This window comes from Pelobates fuscus, chromosome 3 (genome assembly GCF_036172605.1).
Source record: "Pelobates fuscus isolate aPelFus1 chromosome 3, aPelFus1.pri, whole genome shotgun sequence".
NCBI classification, from domain to species: domain Eukaryota; kingdom Metazoa; phylum Chordata; class Amphibia; order Anura; family Pelobatidae; genus Pelobates; species Pelobates fuscus.
In genome coordinates, this window is record NC_086319.1 from 417720573 (window position 1) to 417739233 (window position 18661).

At 41.8% G+C, this 18661-nt stretch overlaps 1 protein-coding gene across 1 annotated transcript in view; it reads left to right on the forward strand.

Moving 5' to 3' along the window:
* Positions 1 to 909: 909 nt before the first annotated feature.
* The window catches only part of ZMYND15 (zinc finger MYND-type containing 15), a 105771-nt gene continuing 88019 nt past the window's right edge, over positions 910 to 18661 (forward strand). Inside the window, exon 1 of the mRNA XM_063446076.1 lies at positions 910 to 951. The gene's annotated coding sequence lies outside the window, so the exon portion shown is untranslated. The remainder of the gene's footprint in view (positions 952 to 18661) is intronic.

Sequence of the window (18661 nt, forward strand, 5' to 3'; positions counted from 1 at the left end):
CAGAACATGCAAGAAACAAAAAAATAATATATATATATATATATATATATATATATATATATATATATATATATATATATATATATATATAAAACCCATTAATGCCGGATGACGGGCCGGGTCCTCTAAAACGGTATATAATATGTGTTGGTGCAATAAATGACTGCGATGCAAATTGCGTTTAAACACAAACCGCAAAAAAATGCAAAAATGGCTTGTGTCTTTAAGGGTAATTCGTTTTTTGAAGATGCGTCCTTAAGGGGATAATGTGGTTCTTTGTTGAGCTCATTTGCGTACGCCTGCCCATAGTCCCTTGCAATAGTGAGAACACTGTTAAAGTGAGATTTCTATGGGAAAAGCAAGACTTTTGGCTTGCCTGGTGTGTGTATCTGTGTTTAGCAATGTGTTAACTATATATATATGTATACATATGTGTGTGTGTGTGTGTGTGTGTGTGTGTATATATATATATATATATATATATATATATATATATATATATATATATATATATATAAAATATCTCATGTAAAACAGCACTAGGAATCTTTGGGATCTTTTAACAAATTAAAAAAAACATCTTATTTTATCTGGGAGGAGAAAGATGGCTCACTGCACATGCACAAGTTGGGCAGATTGTGGATGGCAATGGAGGGAGCAATGGACACGGGAACGTTATCCACCTTAATCTATGAAGTTGGCCATGTTAGTTATGGTACTTAGTGTTTCTTGATTGTGACATTAATAATGTCTGATAAGGTGTGATATTTCTTCAGGTATGTCCACATAGGGTCATTTTAGCTCCCATTCTGCCCTCTGGGCATACGGCAGTTATTAATGGCAGGAGGCCGTGCTCATTCCATGGTTAGACTGCGATGATTTGAAAATACCATGAGAGCTAGTGCCATCCTCAACTGATACATTGTATGCAGCACTACAGAGTGATCCTGAGTATGTATATCCTGCCACTATAATACTGTAATACTATTACTTTCTTTACTATAGATTGATACTGAGTATCTACACACTGATAATGAACACAGCGCTCTGTATGATACTGAGTATCTATACGCTGATAATGAACACAGCGCTCTGTATAATGATACTGAGTATCCATACGCTGATAATGAACACACCGCTCTGTATAATGATACAGAGTATCTATACGTTGATAATGAACACACCGCTCTGTATAATAATACTGAGTATCTTTACGCTGATAATGAACACACCGCTCTGTATAATGATACTGAGTATCTATACACTGATAATGAACACAGCGCTCTATATAATGATACTGAGTATCTATACACTGATAATGAACACAGCGCTCTGTATAATGATACTGAATATCTACACACAGATAATGAACACAGCGCTCTGTATAATGATACTGAGTATCTATACACTGATAATGAACACAGCGCTCTGTATAATGATACTGAGTATCTATACACTGATAATGAACACAGCGCTCTGTATAATGATACTGAATATCTACACACAGATAATGATCACAGCGCTCTGTATAATGATACTGAGTATCTATACACTGATAATGAACACAGCGCTCTGTATAATGATACTGAGTATCCATACGCTGATAATGAACACACCGCTCTGTATAATGATACAGAGTATCTATACGTTGATAATGAACACACCGCTCTGTATAATAATACTGAGTATCTTTACGCTGATAATGAACACACCGCTCTGTATAATGATACTGAGTATCTATACACTGATAATGAACACAGCGCTCTATATAATGATACTGAGTATCTATACACTGATAATGAACACAGCGCTCTGTATAATGATACTGAATATCTACACACAGATAATGAACACACCGCTCTGTATAATGATACTGAGTATCTATACACTGATAATGAACACAGCGCTCTGTATAATGATACTGAATATCTACACACAGATAATGAACACAGCGCTCTGTATAATGATACTGAGTATCTATACACTGATAATGAACACAGCGCTCTGTATAATGATACTGAGTATCCATACGCTGATAATGAACACACCGCTCTGTATAATGATACAGAGTATCTATACGTTGATAATGAACACACCGCTCTGTATAATAATACTGAGTATCTTTACGCTGATAATGAACACACCGCTCTGTATAATGATACTGAGTATCTATACACTGATAATGAACACAGCGCTCTATATAATGATACTGAGTATCTATACACTGATAATGAACACAGCGCTCTGTATAATGATACTGAATATCTACACACAGATAATGAACACACCGCTCTGTATAATGATACTGAGTATCTATACACTGATAATGAACACAGCGCTCTGTATAATGATACTGAATATCTACACACAGATAATGAACACACCGCTCTGTATAATGATACTGAGTATCTATACACTGATAATGAACACAGCGCTCTGTATAATGATACTGAGTATCTATACGCTGATAATGAACACAGCGCTCTGTATAATGATACTGAGTATCTATACACTGATAATGAACACAGCGCTCTGTATAATGATACTGAATATCTACACACAGATAATGAACACACCGCTCTGTATAATGATACTGAGTATCTATACACTGATAATGAACACAGAGCTCTGTATAATGATACTGAATATCTACACACAGATAATGAACACACCGCTCTGTATAATGATACTGAATATCTATACACTGATAATGAACACACCGCTCTGTATAATGATACTGAGTATCTATACGCTGATAATGAACACAGCGCTCTGTATAATGATACTGAGTATCTATACACTGATAATGAACACAGCGCTCTGTATAATAATACTGAGTATCTATACGCTGATAATGAACACAGCGCTCTGTATAATGATACTGAGTATCTATACACTGATAATGAACACACCGCTCTATATAATGATACTGAGTATCTATACACTGATAATGAACACAGCGCTCTGTATAATGATACTGAATATCTACACACAGATAATGAACACACCGCTCTGTATAATGATACTGAGTATCTATACACTGATAATGAACACAGCGCTCTGTATAATGATACTGAGTATCCATACGCTGATAATGAACACACCGCTCTGTATAATGATACAGAGTATCTATACGTTGATAATGAACACACCGCTCTGTATAATAATACTGAGTATCTTTACGCTGATAATGAACACACCGCTCTGTATAATGATACTGAGTATCTATACACTGATAATGAACACAGCGCTCTATATAATGATACTGAGTATCTATACACTGATAATGAACACAGCGCTCTGTATAATGATACTGAATATCTACACACAGATAATGAACACACCGCTCTGTATAATGATACTGAGTATCTATACACTGATAATGAACACAGCGCTCTGTATAATGATACTGAATATCTACACACAGATAATGAACACAGCGCTCTGTATAATGATACTGAGTATCTATACACTGATAATGAACACAGCGCTCTGTATAATGATACTGAGTATCCATACGCTGATAATGAACACACCGCTCTGTATAATGATACAGAGTATCTATACGTTGATAATGAACACACCGCTCTGTATAATAATACTGAGTATCTTTGTTATGGTACTTTTTCAGTAAACCAAAATGTTTAAGTGTCTATCTGTTCCTGTCCAAATTAAAGAGAATTGAATTGCGTATATACGCTGAAGTAATTCAGTCTGACACACGGAGTTCAGGTTAAAATAACTTCGAGGAAATTTATTGGCAAGTGCAGAATCAGCGGGCGCGCAGGCCCTTTTAAGAGACATTTTCGTCATCATTGATTATCAAGATATCAGTGAATAAACATCATTAATTGGATTAATTGTTAAGTGTCTGGGTTAGTGTCCACCTATCAATATAATTAATTGGATCAAAAGCTAAGTGGTTAGTTCCGTGTCCACCCACCAAGAGGTGGTACTTTTTCGGACACGGGTGGGGGACAAGGGGTCTTGAGCGTCATTTTACTCGGTCGGTGATGTCAAATCTCGTGGTTAGGTGCAAGGTCTCTTATGAATAGAACATTTCATTACTACTGTGTTCTCATGGCCTTTAAATTATATTATGTTGCGAGTTAGGGGAAATTCAACAGTTCCTGGGTTAGTCATATCCTTATGGAGAATACTGTCCTTGTCTATTGTATTAGATGTGCTGAGAAATACTGTCATGTAATGTAGTTTTCATATGAAGAAGTCAGGTTATGAGGACAAAATGGAGGATTTGTCACAGTATCAGGTTAATACAGAGTTAGAGCAGCAATTCAATATAAATACAATAAGATTTTTTAATAATTCTACATCAGTCCCCCCTATGAAATGTTAGATTCTAAGAGATAAAAACTTTATTTGTTAATACCAGAAGACGTGTTAGCCCAAAGGCACAGAAACCCCGTGGCCGCTAGCTAGGTGTTAATGCAAAGTGCAAGTCTGTCCCTATTTTCTGACCCTACTAGGCTAGCTCATCTGTCAGTATGGCTCTCGAACACTTCACACCCAAGGGTATCCCATGGCAGCTAACCCACCACTTCTCCACATGGGGCCTTTACCATTCACCGACAGATGCTGTCCCTAATCTAGTCCCTTCCTAGAACTCTCGCACTTTATCATCAAAAGGGATGGATTGCAGCGGCAAACAGGGTGAGTTGAGATCCTGGAAATCTTGGTCATCAACATCAAGTAGTGTGAAAGTGGGTGCCGCTTGGTCAATAGTCTTCGTGAGAGCTTTCCTCAGGCAGGGGAAGACACAACAAAAGAGAAGAGCAAAGATAAAAAGAGAAATTAGTATTGCCATACCAATATGCATTAAAGCCTTTTTCCAACCCGTCATCCAACCAAACCATCTGTCCCAGGGATCTTTTATCCCAGAATTCCTTTTTAATTCTTCTGAGAGGTCATTTAATTTTGCTATGGCTAATGTAACTTTACCATTAGGACCTGTGTTTTCTGGGATGTAGGTACAACATGTCATGGTGTCGGGCAAAATTTTACATACCCCTCCTTTTTCGGCTAGGATCATATCCAGGGCTATTCTATTTTGGAAGGCCATTTGGGATGTTGCCTGCAACTGTTCGGCTAATCCCTGGAGGGCATCTCTGGTGTAATTAACGAAACGCTGTTGATTGTAATAAATGTAGTTTATCCAATTTAAGTTCTTGTTTGCAGTAACTATGGTAAAAATTGATTCAAATCCTGCAGCAACTTCATCTCTTGCTTTAAATTCATTGGGTACCCCCCTAGGCACCCCAATGGCATCAATGTAAATGTGAGGGTCAAAACTTCCTTTTACTGGGGCTTCACGCTTGGCCTTAGTGTGGCTGGACTCATGGGTGTTGGTGTGTGTGTCAGAAATAATGTGTATAGGCATAATGGCCTTGGCCAATGTACACTCCCCCCACCACTCTGTGTCCATTCTGGATCTTAACTGTAAATCCCCACACAACCAGTAAATATCTCCCAGTGACCTAGTGTGCTGCTGCAGCAAACGTACAGGAACAGTTCTATATGTAGTACAATAACCTGCGGGAAAGTTACCCACAAATTTACCAATCCCATCATGTTTGACATAGCAAGTGTAATTACCTTTATATACGGTAACACCATGAGGAGGTCTTACATTTTTGGCTATAAGAGGATACTCCGCTGTCCATGCTTGACATTGAGACCTGTTGAAATTATATTGGTAGGCAAAAAGACTTAAAATGCATTTTTCTTCATCTACTGGCAGGGTTAAAGGTACAGTGCCCAGATGAGGCCGGGCACCACCACACACATAGCATGCGGTTCGGTTATGTTTGTTGGCATTATATTTCATCCATTCTAACCATAGGTTAACATCATTAAAACCTGTTTCAGCGGCCATAGTATCTTCAAAGGTGGGGTTAGCAATGGCCATCATGTCCTTAAAGGACTGGATGTGTGGTTTTAATGGGTTTGTGACCATATGAGTAGCTCCTTGCCACTCAGGGGAATTACACATATCTTTAAGGTAGAAATGCCCTAATTTAGTATAGGAACCCTTTTTCCAGTACATTCCCAATACATACTGGTCTGCGTCTGTTGGGCTTGGATGCTCAACATTAAGAATTAATTTCATTGGTGTGCCTCCTCCAGGCTTTCTCAGAGTCATTCTTTGAAGGAGGGACCTACCATGATCATCTACTTTAGATAAGGCACTTTTTGGCTTGTAGCCCCAGGAAGGTCCGGCATTCCATCCCGCCGCCCCCCAATGGCCACAATCATGCCCCCATTGTTTGTCAACTACACAAACATATGGATCTTTTACATGAGGGATATCTCTATAGATATTCTGGATTTGTGTTGTAGTGAATGGGCATTCTACGATGTCACAATAATCAAAGGTATAGGTAGCCACACGGGTACATGATGAATTATACCAGAAGGTGTACCCACTAGCATCTTTAGTGATGGCTACTTGCTGGGCCTTAATTAAACTAATTAAGGAGACAATGTACCAGAGGTACATGGTTGTGCGGTATCTGCTTCCTCTGGGGCAGGAGACTTCTTGCAGTGGGAAGCGTGGATCCAATGTGGCCTGCCGGCCAATTTGACGGAAGTTGCGGTGATCAGGAGAACTTGGAATGGCCCGTCAAATCTTGGTTCCAGGGAGCTTTTCCGCACGAACTTCTTAACCAGAACCCAATCTCCGGGAAGCAGGTTATGGGTACCTGTGTTCAGATCAGGATCTGGAATTGAAGAGAAAACTTGGGCATGTATTTTGTTCAAGGCACTTGCAAGTTCAGTTACATAGTCTACTAAAACATCTGATTGAAGCTGTAACTGCTGTGGATAATAACAACCTAGCCTGGGTGCTGTCCCAAATAGAATTTCATATGGGGATAACGAGTGTTTCCCTCTAGGTGTGTGCCTAACGCTGAACAAAGCTATTGACAGACTTTCTGGCCAGGGCATTTTTGTTTCTTGTGACATTTTTAACATTCTGGCTTTTAGAGTGCCATTCATGCGCTCTACTTTACCACTACTTTGTGGGTGGTAAGGGGTGTGGAAGGCTAGGGTCACTCCCAGAGCAGTCCAAATTTCTTTAGTCACTGTTGCTGTAAAGGCTGGGCCTTGATCACTTTCAATGACTTCTGGAAGTCCAAATCTACATACAATGTCTGTAAGTAGGCGTCTTGCGGTTGTTTTTGCAGTGATATTGGCTACAGGGTAGGCTTCTGGCCAGCCTGAGAACATATCCACCATTACTAGTGCATATTCATGAGACCCACTCTTGGGCATTTGGATATGATCAATTTGAATTCTCTGGAATGGGTACATGGGTTTTGCTAGGTGCTTTGCAGGCACCTTGATTGGTCTTCCTGGATTACATTTTGCACAAATGACACAGGCCCTGCAGAAGCTGTTGATCAGGGTTGTGATTCCAGGTGCTTCATAATATTTTTGAATGAGGGCGGCCATTAGGTCTTTTGACAGATGTGCAGGCCCATGGGCCCATTGGACAACTGCTGGGTATAAGCTTCTTGGAAGGCAAAATTTAGAATTGTTGTAGTAAATTCCATCCTTTAGGACAGCTCCTTTCTTCTTCCATTTCTGGATTTCTTCAGGGGTAATTATAGCTTGTTGTTCTCGTAGAATTCTTAGGTCAGTAGGAAGAGTTTGTAAGGTAAAGATAGGAACTTCTTCTTCTTGACCGGACACTTCTTCATCCACTTCCTGCAAATCTCTGGCTGCTTGCTTAGCAGCCTGATCGGCCAAATGGTTGCCCTTTGCTTCATCTGAATCCAATTTCCCATGTGCCTTTACTTTCAAAACGGCCACTTCTTCAGGGAGTAGGAGGGCATCCATTAGTTCCTTGATTGCAGAGCTGTGTTTGACTGGTGTACCGGCAGTGGTAAGAAATCCTCTTGTCTTCCAAATGAGGCCGAAGTCATGTGCCACACCCAGAGCATATCTTGAATCTGTATAGATGTTGGCACGCTTTCCCTTGGAAATCTTGCATGCTGAAGTCAGGGCTTGCAATTCAGCTTCTTGCGCAGACATTGCTGGCGGTAGAGGTGATGACTTGAGAACTTCCCCTGTTGTGGTTACGGCATATCCTGTATGGTATTTTCCTTCTTCATCAGCATACCTTGAACCGTCCACAAACAGAGTAAAATCCGGATCCGGTAATGGATTCTCATGCACAGTTGGTAAGTGTACTGTTTCCATTTTCATCTGTTCGAAACAGTCATGAGGAGTTTCTGGGTCATAGTCATTTGTTATAACTAGGTCTTTAAATTCTTTTTCTAGGAAGTGGCGTGGCCATGCTTCCAGAAGGTCAGTTGTTGGGTATTTGACAATACCATTTTCCTGTAGCTGTTCTTCATCCATGGTGGCCCATAACTTTGCCATGGGCCCAAGATCATTCCATGACTTTGTCTTCAATTTGGTAACAGGAATATGTGGGATAGCAGTATCCCAATGGCGGTAAAGGTAGTTAAGTTGTTGAGGTAGTTGGACCAAGACCATGCTATTGCCTTCAGAGTCACAATAGAAATCTTGAGCAGTGAGCTTAACATCAGTCCAATGGTAGAGCTCATCTTCATAGCAAGGCTCGGGAGTAATGTCTGGTTTGTACCACATGGTACAGAAGGCGTGATCTGGGCCTTCACAGAGAGGCTTTTCACCTTCATAAAATGTCAAATGTGGATGCATGACTTTCTTGATACATCCACAAAGCAGGTAAATGTAGGTTTCATCTGTGATAAATCCATAATAGATACCCCCCTCAGGGAGTGGAAGAAGAGTGGATGGGTTAAGAACTTGACATCTTTGGATGGAAATGTTGTCAGGTAGAAGAAGATGGCACTGGAGGCGTAGGTGTCTGGCTGGAGACACGTGCTTGAGCTGGACTTGGTTGATGATGGCAGAAATGTCATGAGGGGCCAAAACAACCAGGGGGTGGCCAAGGACCAGGTCTGAGGTTCTTTCTATGAGCTCTCTTGCAGCAAAAACAGCCCTGAGACAGGAAGGGGTCCCTCTGGCCACAATGTCCAGTTGACATGAGAAATATCCAATAGGCCTCTGGCGGCCTCTTAAGTCATTAGTTTGGGTGAGAACTCCTGTTGCGTGGCCTTGTCTTTCAGAGACAAATAATTTGAAAGGTTTGGAGTAATCAGGTAGGCCCAAGGCAGGAGCAGAAGCAATGGCACGCTTAAGAGATTTGAAATTGTCCAGAGCTTCGTTGGTCAGGCCGAATGGATCTGACTTGAGTGCATCGTAGAGAGGTTGCATAAGCAGAGAGGCCTCTGGGATCCATGCTCTGCAGTAGGAAATGAGGCCTAAGAAGGCATGAAGAGATTTTGAAGTCCTTGGGGGTTGAATGTCCAGAATTGTTCTGACTCGGTCCCGAGTGAGATGTCTGGTACCTTGAGATAGGCAATGTCCAAGGAAAATCACAGAAGGTTGACAGAATTGCAGCTTGAGAAGCGAAGCTTTGCATCCTTGTTCTGCCAAATAGCAAAGCAGACTAATTGAACTCTCTTCAGTAGTGGGTATATCATCTCCACAGAGCAGCAAATCATCCACATACTGGAGTAAAACAACTTCTGGGTGGTCAGCTTGCCATGGGTCAAGGATAGTACACATGGCTTTGGCAAATTGACTTGGAGAATTTTGAGCCCCTTGGGGCATGACAGTCCATGTATACTGTTGCATTTCATGGGTGAAAGCAAACAGGTATTGACAGGATGGATCCAGTGGAACACTGAAGAAAGCATTAGCTAGGTCAATGACTGTAAAATACTTTGCAGAAGGTGGGACGCCAGAGAGCAGAGTGTGGGGGTTTGGTACAAGAGGGGTGTCCAGGACAGTGGCTTCATTGACAGCACGGAGATCCTGAACCATCCTGTATTTCACTGGCTCACCTTTTAGAGTCTTCTTCTTCACAGGAAATAATGGAGTATTACATTCTGATTTACACTCCACTAAAGCACCCTTTTCCAGGAGCGCTTTGATGTGAATAGAAATGGCTGCAGCCTGTGCTGGTTTTAGAGGATATTGTGGTTTCCTTGGTAACTTAGCTCCTGGGATAAGCTTAACCACCACAGGTGGGACATTTAGATGACCTATATCCTCTGGGCCTGAGGACCATAACTTAGCAGGCACCTGAGTTTTTAACTCATCTGGGAAATTGGACCTAGGTTCTGCTGCTTGCTCATTGGATATATCTAATTGCAGCATCAAAGGTATGGAGCACAGGGCTGAAGTGTCAGAAACAGATAGAGGTGTAGACATTTCTACCTGTCCATCTGGAGTGAAGGTTATAGACGCCTGCAGGCGTGAAAGGACATCAGCGCCTAACAGGTTAATTGGGCATGTGGAGGAAACTACAAAACGAGCAAGTAAGCTTGTGCCAACCCGCAGAGGGGTTGTTAGAGGACTGTGTCTCGGTTGGCCATCCACTCCAACACAGGAGACATCAATACTTGACAAGAAAGATGGGTCTGGCAGGTCTTGTTCTCTGAGAACACTTCGGGCTGCGCCTGTGTCAATAAGAAATGTGGTAGGTTGGCCTTCAATGGGTAAAGTCACTGTGGCAAGTGGCCCCCCCCCTTATCCCCTGTAAACACTGCCATAACAGGGGTTAATGACACAGGTTTGCCAATTTCCTAATCATCATCTGGTTCCTCAACAATTGGAACCGTTTTCATGGTCTTAGGGGCCGGGGCAGGCTTGGGAAACTTTTTGGGCTCCCCTGTAGGAAACTTTTTGGGCTCCCCCGGTTCCCTTTTGGGTTCTGGACAGTCACTTCTGTAGTGTCCCTTAGCCCCACAATTAAAACATGATACGTCCTCTAACTTGACACCCTTGGTGCCAGGGGTGATGGGGGTGGCACGGGCCACCATGAGAGGAGCTGAATTGGGTCTTCTGGGGGTTTGGGCAGATTCCAAACCTCTAGCAACTAGGAGTAACGTATCTAGGGGAACAACCTTGTATTCAGGGCGTGCAGCAATGATTCCCTTGCGTATGGAATCTTTAACACCTTGGACAAACGCACCTGATAGCATCTGTGAATGAATTTTGTCAGTGAGATCAAACCCCAAATCTGTAAACATTTGATATAATCTTGCATGAAACCTTTCCACTGATTCTCCTTTGTCTTGCACAACATCAGTAAGGCCAGCAGCTTGATCTGCAAGTTTATCCTTAGCCCAATCTCTCAATTGATTGCAAAAGGTTACTCCGGAGGGATAATCAACATCACTTGTAAGCAGATCTGTACTGAGGTGGCGGGCCATGCTGGGCCAATATGCATCCCCTGCTTTAATAGCACAAATGCTCAGTAGGTCACGCCAGGCGGCGGAATAAGTCTTTTGTATCTGAACTATCCCTCGGTAAAAAGGCATAGGCTGTTTCTCTGGGTCAGGGAGAGATTTCATTAAAGCACTAGCTTGTGTGGGGTTAAAAGCGACATATTTAGGAGGGGCCTGTTCTCCCCGACCCTGATGGCCGAAGGGATCTTCAATAGAACGGTGGGCTCTCGTAGCCTCCATTGAACCCTGGGACAGCCTGTCATCCTCTTCCTCATCTAGCTCTATTATCTGGGACCTTCTGCGTGAGGGGAGCACCTGAGGAGACAGGGCCGGGGGATAGGAGGGAGCTCCGGAGGCGGGAGTTGCCATTGGGTCATAACCTTGGGACCGGTAATCACCGGGAAGCACCGGCATCAGGGGTGCTGAATGGCTGGGGGCCGCCATACTGGAGGCGGGGAAGGAAGTTGCATTGGGGTTAAGGGAAGACGTGGCGGCCATGTTGGATGTGGGCACATCCGGGGCAGACTGAACCGGACTGGGCATGACCGGAACCTGGGGAGTGACTTGGGGAAAGGGGTATGGCCAGTGAGGATAGGGGTATGGGAAGGGGTATGGCCAGGCCATTTGGGTGGGAGTTGGGGCGGAACCTGGAGTGGGCAGTGAGGTTGGGGAGGGATTAGCAGAGGGGGTGGGAAACTGGGCTGTGGTCGGGGCGGGCGAGGGAGAGGGTGGGGAAGAGTCAGTAAAGGTGCCTGAAGGAGGAGGAGCCGGAGTGGGATCAGCAAGATTGACAGTGGCAGGAGAGGAGGGGTTAGTGAACTGGGCAGATGCAGATGGGAGGGTAGGATTATCTACGGAGACAAAGTGTGAGGAAGGAATGGCAGATGAGATGTTAGCATTAGACTCAGAAGGTGGCTTGGGGATGGATGAGGATGATGGGAATGTTAGGGAAGGAGAAGGGGAAAAGTAGGATCCATCAGAATTTAGGACCGGGCAAACGGGAGAGGTGACGGGATGGGGATTGGGAGGATTGGGAGTGGGATACATAGTCAGCTGGCAATCTCCCATTGCTGACTGGACCTTTGGGATAGACATCCCCCGGGCGCCATTTTGGGGCGCTGGCTGAGGAAGAGCCCCAGCAACACAATTATTATGGTACACAAACATTTTCACACCCTTGTGAATTATTTCTTCTTCAACCCAACCTTCTTGCTGAATAGCCTTTGCTACTCTGTACCATGCTTCAGCTGTTTTTAATAAATCATAATTTGCAAGCTTGCCTTTCTTTTCCATCAACAATCTACGCCAACTTTCTGGTTGTAATCTACCACATGTCGGCACAGCTATTTTACAAACTTTTGCAATCTTTTCAACACCTTTAACCATCTCCTCACCCTCTCTGTCATCAACTAAATCACATGCTAACCAGCCCTTACTGGGCTTACTTAAATCCTGCCCCATGATCCCTTCTCCCCTACACCAGCGTCCCAGATATAGGGAAAGATAAGGAAAATTGAACCGGAACGTCTACAATGCTCGACTGCCACCTGAGAATCGTGGGTCTTTCTCAAGTGCGTCTTCCCAAAACGTAGACTAGTCACTGAATCCGCCTACCCGGGGTGGTAGACACGGATTGGAGCGAGGTGAGAAGTGTGTGACCAATCACTTCTCTATTAAGAGGAATGGGAGTGTTTAGTACAATAGCACAGGAAGTGTAGAAAAGGTAAAGAGTAAGGGAAGGAAAATCCTTAGAGACAGATACAGGAGTTTAAATGACTCCACATTAAACAAACAAGACAACAGTACAGTTGAAATACAGTGCATGCATCACAGTTCAAATGAAATCAACAGTAATCCCTTTCCTTCTACATGTGCTTACTCCAAAGTCACCTTTCTCAACCTCGTAGTGTCCCCGCTCGGAGAATGACTTCCTCAAGTCTCACTACCAGCGGCCAAGGATAACAGCTAACACCGGTCCGAAATCCTTTCTAGCCTCCCTCGTTACAGCAGTCCACTTAAAGTGGCCACGCCACCCTCACTCCCGTAGTGCCCTTATAAAACCCACTCTATAAGTCTCACTACCACGTGATGCGGAAAACAAGCAATGCCTGCCTGAATCCCCCCAGGAAACTGAGTCCCCTGCCACAAGGCTAAGTCTCCTACCACAGTTAAAATAATCAGTGGACCTTCAACTCAACTAGAGCCGAAGGGTCCGGGTCAGGACGTCCCCAACTCAACTAGAGCTGGATGGTCCGGGTCAGGACGTCCCCAACTCAACTAGAGCTGGATGGTCCGAAAGCGCACAGTGAAGCTAGCTAGGCTATCAAAGTGACACAAAATTGGATCACAGGAAACTATGATTCTACACAGATCCCACAATTCCACAAACTTCTTTTTCCTTACAGCCACAGCCACGAGGCTCCTAAAAGAAGTAAACAGGCAAAGAAGACCCCCAGGAACACATCCACAGGTCAACCCCCCTTTTTCCCTACAGCCACAAACACGTGGCTCCTAAAAGGAGTAAAACAGGCAACAGGACTCCAGGCAAATCCCTCGGGTCCACCCCCCCTTTATCCCAAAAAAGGGAAAACAGACAAACACAGGACCCTCAAGCAAACTACCACTGGTCCACCCCCCTTTATCCCAAAAAGGGGAAACAAATAAACATTCAGCCCGGGCAACCAAACTAGACACACCCAGGCAACAGATAGACTAAATGCAGGTAACAAATGGGTAATAAGACTCCGGGCAAGATATTACCTGTCTTTGATGTCCTCCCGGGAAGCAGTCACAGACACGTGGACGGGTCAATCAAAGGGGCCGGAACGTACCGGTGGCTCTGCAGAAGTCTCTACCGTGTAACTGGAGGTGATCAGTCTCCCTTTCCTTCCCCCTGGATTCCTCCGTCCACCCTTGTCTTCCTTAGGACGGCTCACCGGCCAGACATAGCCCGGAGTCCCTGTTCGGGCGCCAAAGTTGTTATGGTACTTTTTCAGTAAACCAAAATGTTTAAGTGTCTATCTGTTCCTGTCCAAATTAAAGAGAATTGAATTGCGTATATACGCTGAAGTAATTCAGTCTGACACACGGAGTTCAGGTTAAAATAACTTCGAGGAAATTTATTGGCAAGTGCAGAATCAGCGGGCGCGCAGGCCCTTTTAAGAGACATTTTCGTCATCATTGATTATCAAGATATCAGTGAATAAACATCATTAATTGGATTAATTGTTAAGTGTCTGGGTTAGTGTCCACCTATCAATATAATTAATTGGATCAAAAGCTAAGTGGTTAGTTCCGTGTCCACCCACCAAGAGGTGGTACTTTTTCGGACACGGGTGGGGGACAAGGGGTCTTGAGCGTCATTTTACTCGGTCGGTGATGTCAAATCTCGTGGTTAGGTGCAAGGTCTCTTATGAATAGAACATTTCATTACTACTGTGTTCTCATGGCCTTTAAATTATATTATGTTGCGAGTTAGGGGAAATTCAACAGTTCCTGGGTTAGTCATATCCTTATGGAGAATACTGTCCTTGTCTATTGTATTAGATGTGCTGAGAAATACTGTCATGTAATGTAGTTTTCATATGAAGAAGTCAGGTTATGAGGACAAAATGGAGGATTTGTCACAGTATCAGGTTAATACAGAGTTAGAGCAGCAATTCAATATAAATACAATAAGATTTTTTAATAATTCTACATCATCTTTACGCTGATAATGAACACACCGCTCTGTATAATGATACTGAGTATCTATACACTGATAATGAACACAGCGCTCTATATAATGATACTGAGTATCTATACACTGATAATGAACACAGCGCTCTGTATAATGATACTGAATATCTACACACAGATAATGAACACACCGCTCTGTATAATGATACTGAGTATCTATACACTGATAATGAACACAGCGCTCTGTATAATGATACTGAATATCTACACACAGATAATGAACACAGCGCTCTGTATAATGATACTGAGTATCTATACACTGATAATGAACACAGCGCTCTGTATAATGATACTGAGTATCCATACGCTGATAATGAACACACCGCTCTGTATAATGATACAGAGTATCTATACGTTGATAATGAACACACCGCTCTGTATAATAATACTGAGTATCTTTACGCTGATAATGAACACACCGCTCTGTATAATGATACTGAGTATCTATACACTGATAATGAACACAGCGCTCTATATAATGATACTGAGTATCTATACACTGATAATGAACACAGCGCTCTGTATAATGATACTGAATATCTACACACAGATAATGAACACACCGCTCTGTATAATGATACTGAGTATCTATACACTGATAATGAACACAGCGCTCTGTATAATGATACTGAATATCTACACACAGATAATGAACACACCGCTCTGTATAATGATACTGAGTATCTATACACTGATAATGAACACAGCGCTCTGTATAATGATACTGAGTATCTATACGCTGATAATGAACACAGCGCTCTGTATAATGATACTGAGTATCTATACGCTGATAATGAACACAGCGCTCTGTATAATGATACTGAATATCTACACACAGATAATGAACACAGCGCTCTGTATAATGATACTGAGTATCTATACACTGATAATGAACACAGCGCTCTGTATAATAATACTGAGTATCTATACGCTGATAATGAACACAGCGCTCTGTATAATGATACTGAGTATCTATACACTGATAATGAACACACCGCTCTATATAATGATACTGAGTATCTATACACTGATAATGAACACAGCGCTCTGTATAATGATACTGAATATCTACACACAGATAATGAACACACCGCTCTGTATAATGATACTGAGTATCTATACACTGATAATGAACACAGCGCTCTGTATAATGATACTGAATATCTACACACAGATAATGAACACACCGCTCTGTATAATGATACTGAATATCTACACACAGATAATGAACACAGCGCTCTGTATAATGATACTGAGTATCTATACACTGATAATGAACACAGCGCTCTGTATAATGACACTGAGTATCTATACACTGATAATAAACACACCGTTCTGTATAATGATACTGAGTATCTATACACTGATAATGAACACACCGCTCTGTATAATGATACTGAGTATCTATACACTGATAATGAACACACCGCTCTGTATAATGATACTGAGTATCTATACACTGATAATGAACACAGCGCTCTGTATAATGATACTGAGTATCCATACGCTGATAATGAACACACCGCTCGGTATAATGATACAGAGTATCTATACGTTGATAATGAACACACCGCTCTGTATAATAATACTGAGTATCTTTACGCTGATAATGAACACACCGCTCTGTATAATGATACTGAGTATCTATACACTGATAATGAACACAGCGCTCTATATAATGATACTGAGTATCTATACACTGATAATGAACACAGCGCTCTGTATAATGATACTGAATATCTACACACAGATAATGAACACACCGCTCTGTATAATGATACTGAGTATCTATACACTGATAATGAACACAGCGCTCTGTATAATGATACTGAATATCTACACACAGATAATGAACACAGCGCTCTGTATAATGATACTGAGTATCTATACACTGATAATGAACACAGCGCTCTGTATAATGATACTGAGTATCCATACGCTGATAATGAACACACCGCTCTGTATAATGATACAGAGTATCTATACGTTGATAATGAACACACCGCTCTGTATAATAATACTGAGTATCTTTACGCTGATAATGAACACACCGCTCTGTATAATGATACTGAGTATCTATACACTGATAATGAACACAGCGCTCTATATAATGATACTGAGTATCTATACACTGATAATGAACACAGCGCTCTGTATAATGATACTGAATATCTACACACAGATAATGAACACACCGCTCTGTATAATGATACTGAGTATCTATACACTGATAATGAACACAGCGCTCTGTATAATGATACTGAATATCTACACACAGATAATGAACACACCGCTCTGTATAATGATACTGAGTATCTATACACTGATAATGAACACAGCGCTCTGTATAATGATACTGAGTATCTATACGCTGATAATGAACACAGCGCTCTGTATAATGATACTGAGTATCTATACACTGATAATGAACACAGCGCTCTGTATAATGATACTGAATATCTACACACAGATAATGAACACACCGCTCTGTATAATGATACTGAATATCTATACACTGATAATGAACACACCGCTCTGTATAATGATACTGAGTATCTATACGCTGATAATGAACACAGCGCTCTGTATAATGATACTGAGTATCTATACACTGATAATGAACACAGCGCTCTGTATAATGATACTGAATATCTACACACAGATAATGAACACACCGCTCTGTATAATGATACTGAGTATCTATACACTGATAATGAACACAGCGCTCTGTATAATGATACTGAATATCTACACACAGATAATGAACACACCGCTCTGTATAATGATACTGAATATCTATACACTGATAATGAACACACCGCTCTGTATAATGATACTGAGTATCTATACGCTGATAATGAACACAGCGCTCTGTATAATGATACTGAGTATCTATACACTGATAATGAACACAGCGCTCTGTATAATAATACTGAGTATCTATACGCTGATAATGAACACAGCGCTCTGTATAATGATACTGAGTATCTATACACTGATAATGAACACACCGCTCTATATAATGATACTGAGTATCTATACACTGATAATGAACACAGCGCTCTGTATAATGATACTGAATATCTACACACAGATAATGAACACACCGCTCTGTATAATGATACTGAGTATCTATACACTGATAATGAACACAGCGCTCTGTATAATGATACTGAATATCTACACACAGATAATGAACACAGCGCTCTGTATAATGATACTGAGTATCTATACACTGATAATGAACACAGCGCTCTGTATAATGATACTGAGTATCCATACGCTGATAATGAACACACCGCTCTGTATAATGATACAGAGTATCTATACGTTGATAATGAACACACCGCTCTGTATAATAATACTGAGTATCTTTACGCTGATAATGAACACACCGCTCTGTATAATGATACTGAGTATCTATACACTGATAATGAACACAGCGCTCTATATAATGATACTGAGTATCTATACACTGATAATGAACACAGCGCTCTGTATAATGATACTGAATATCTACACACAGATAATGAACACACCGCTCTGTATAATGATACTGAGTATCTATACACTGATAATGAACACAGCGCTCTGTATAATGATACTGAATATCTACA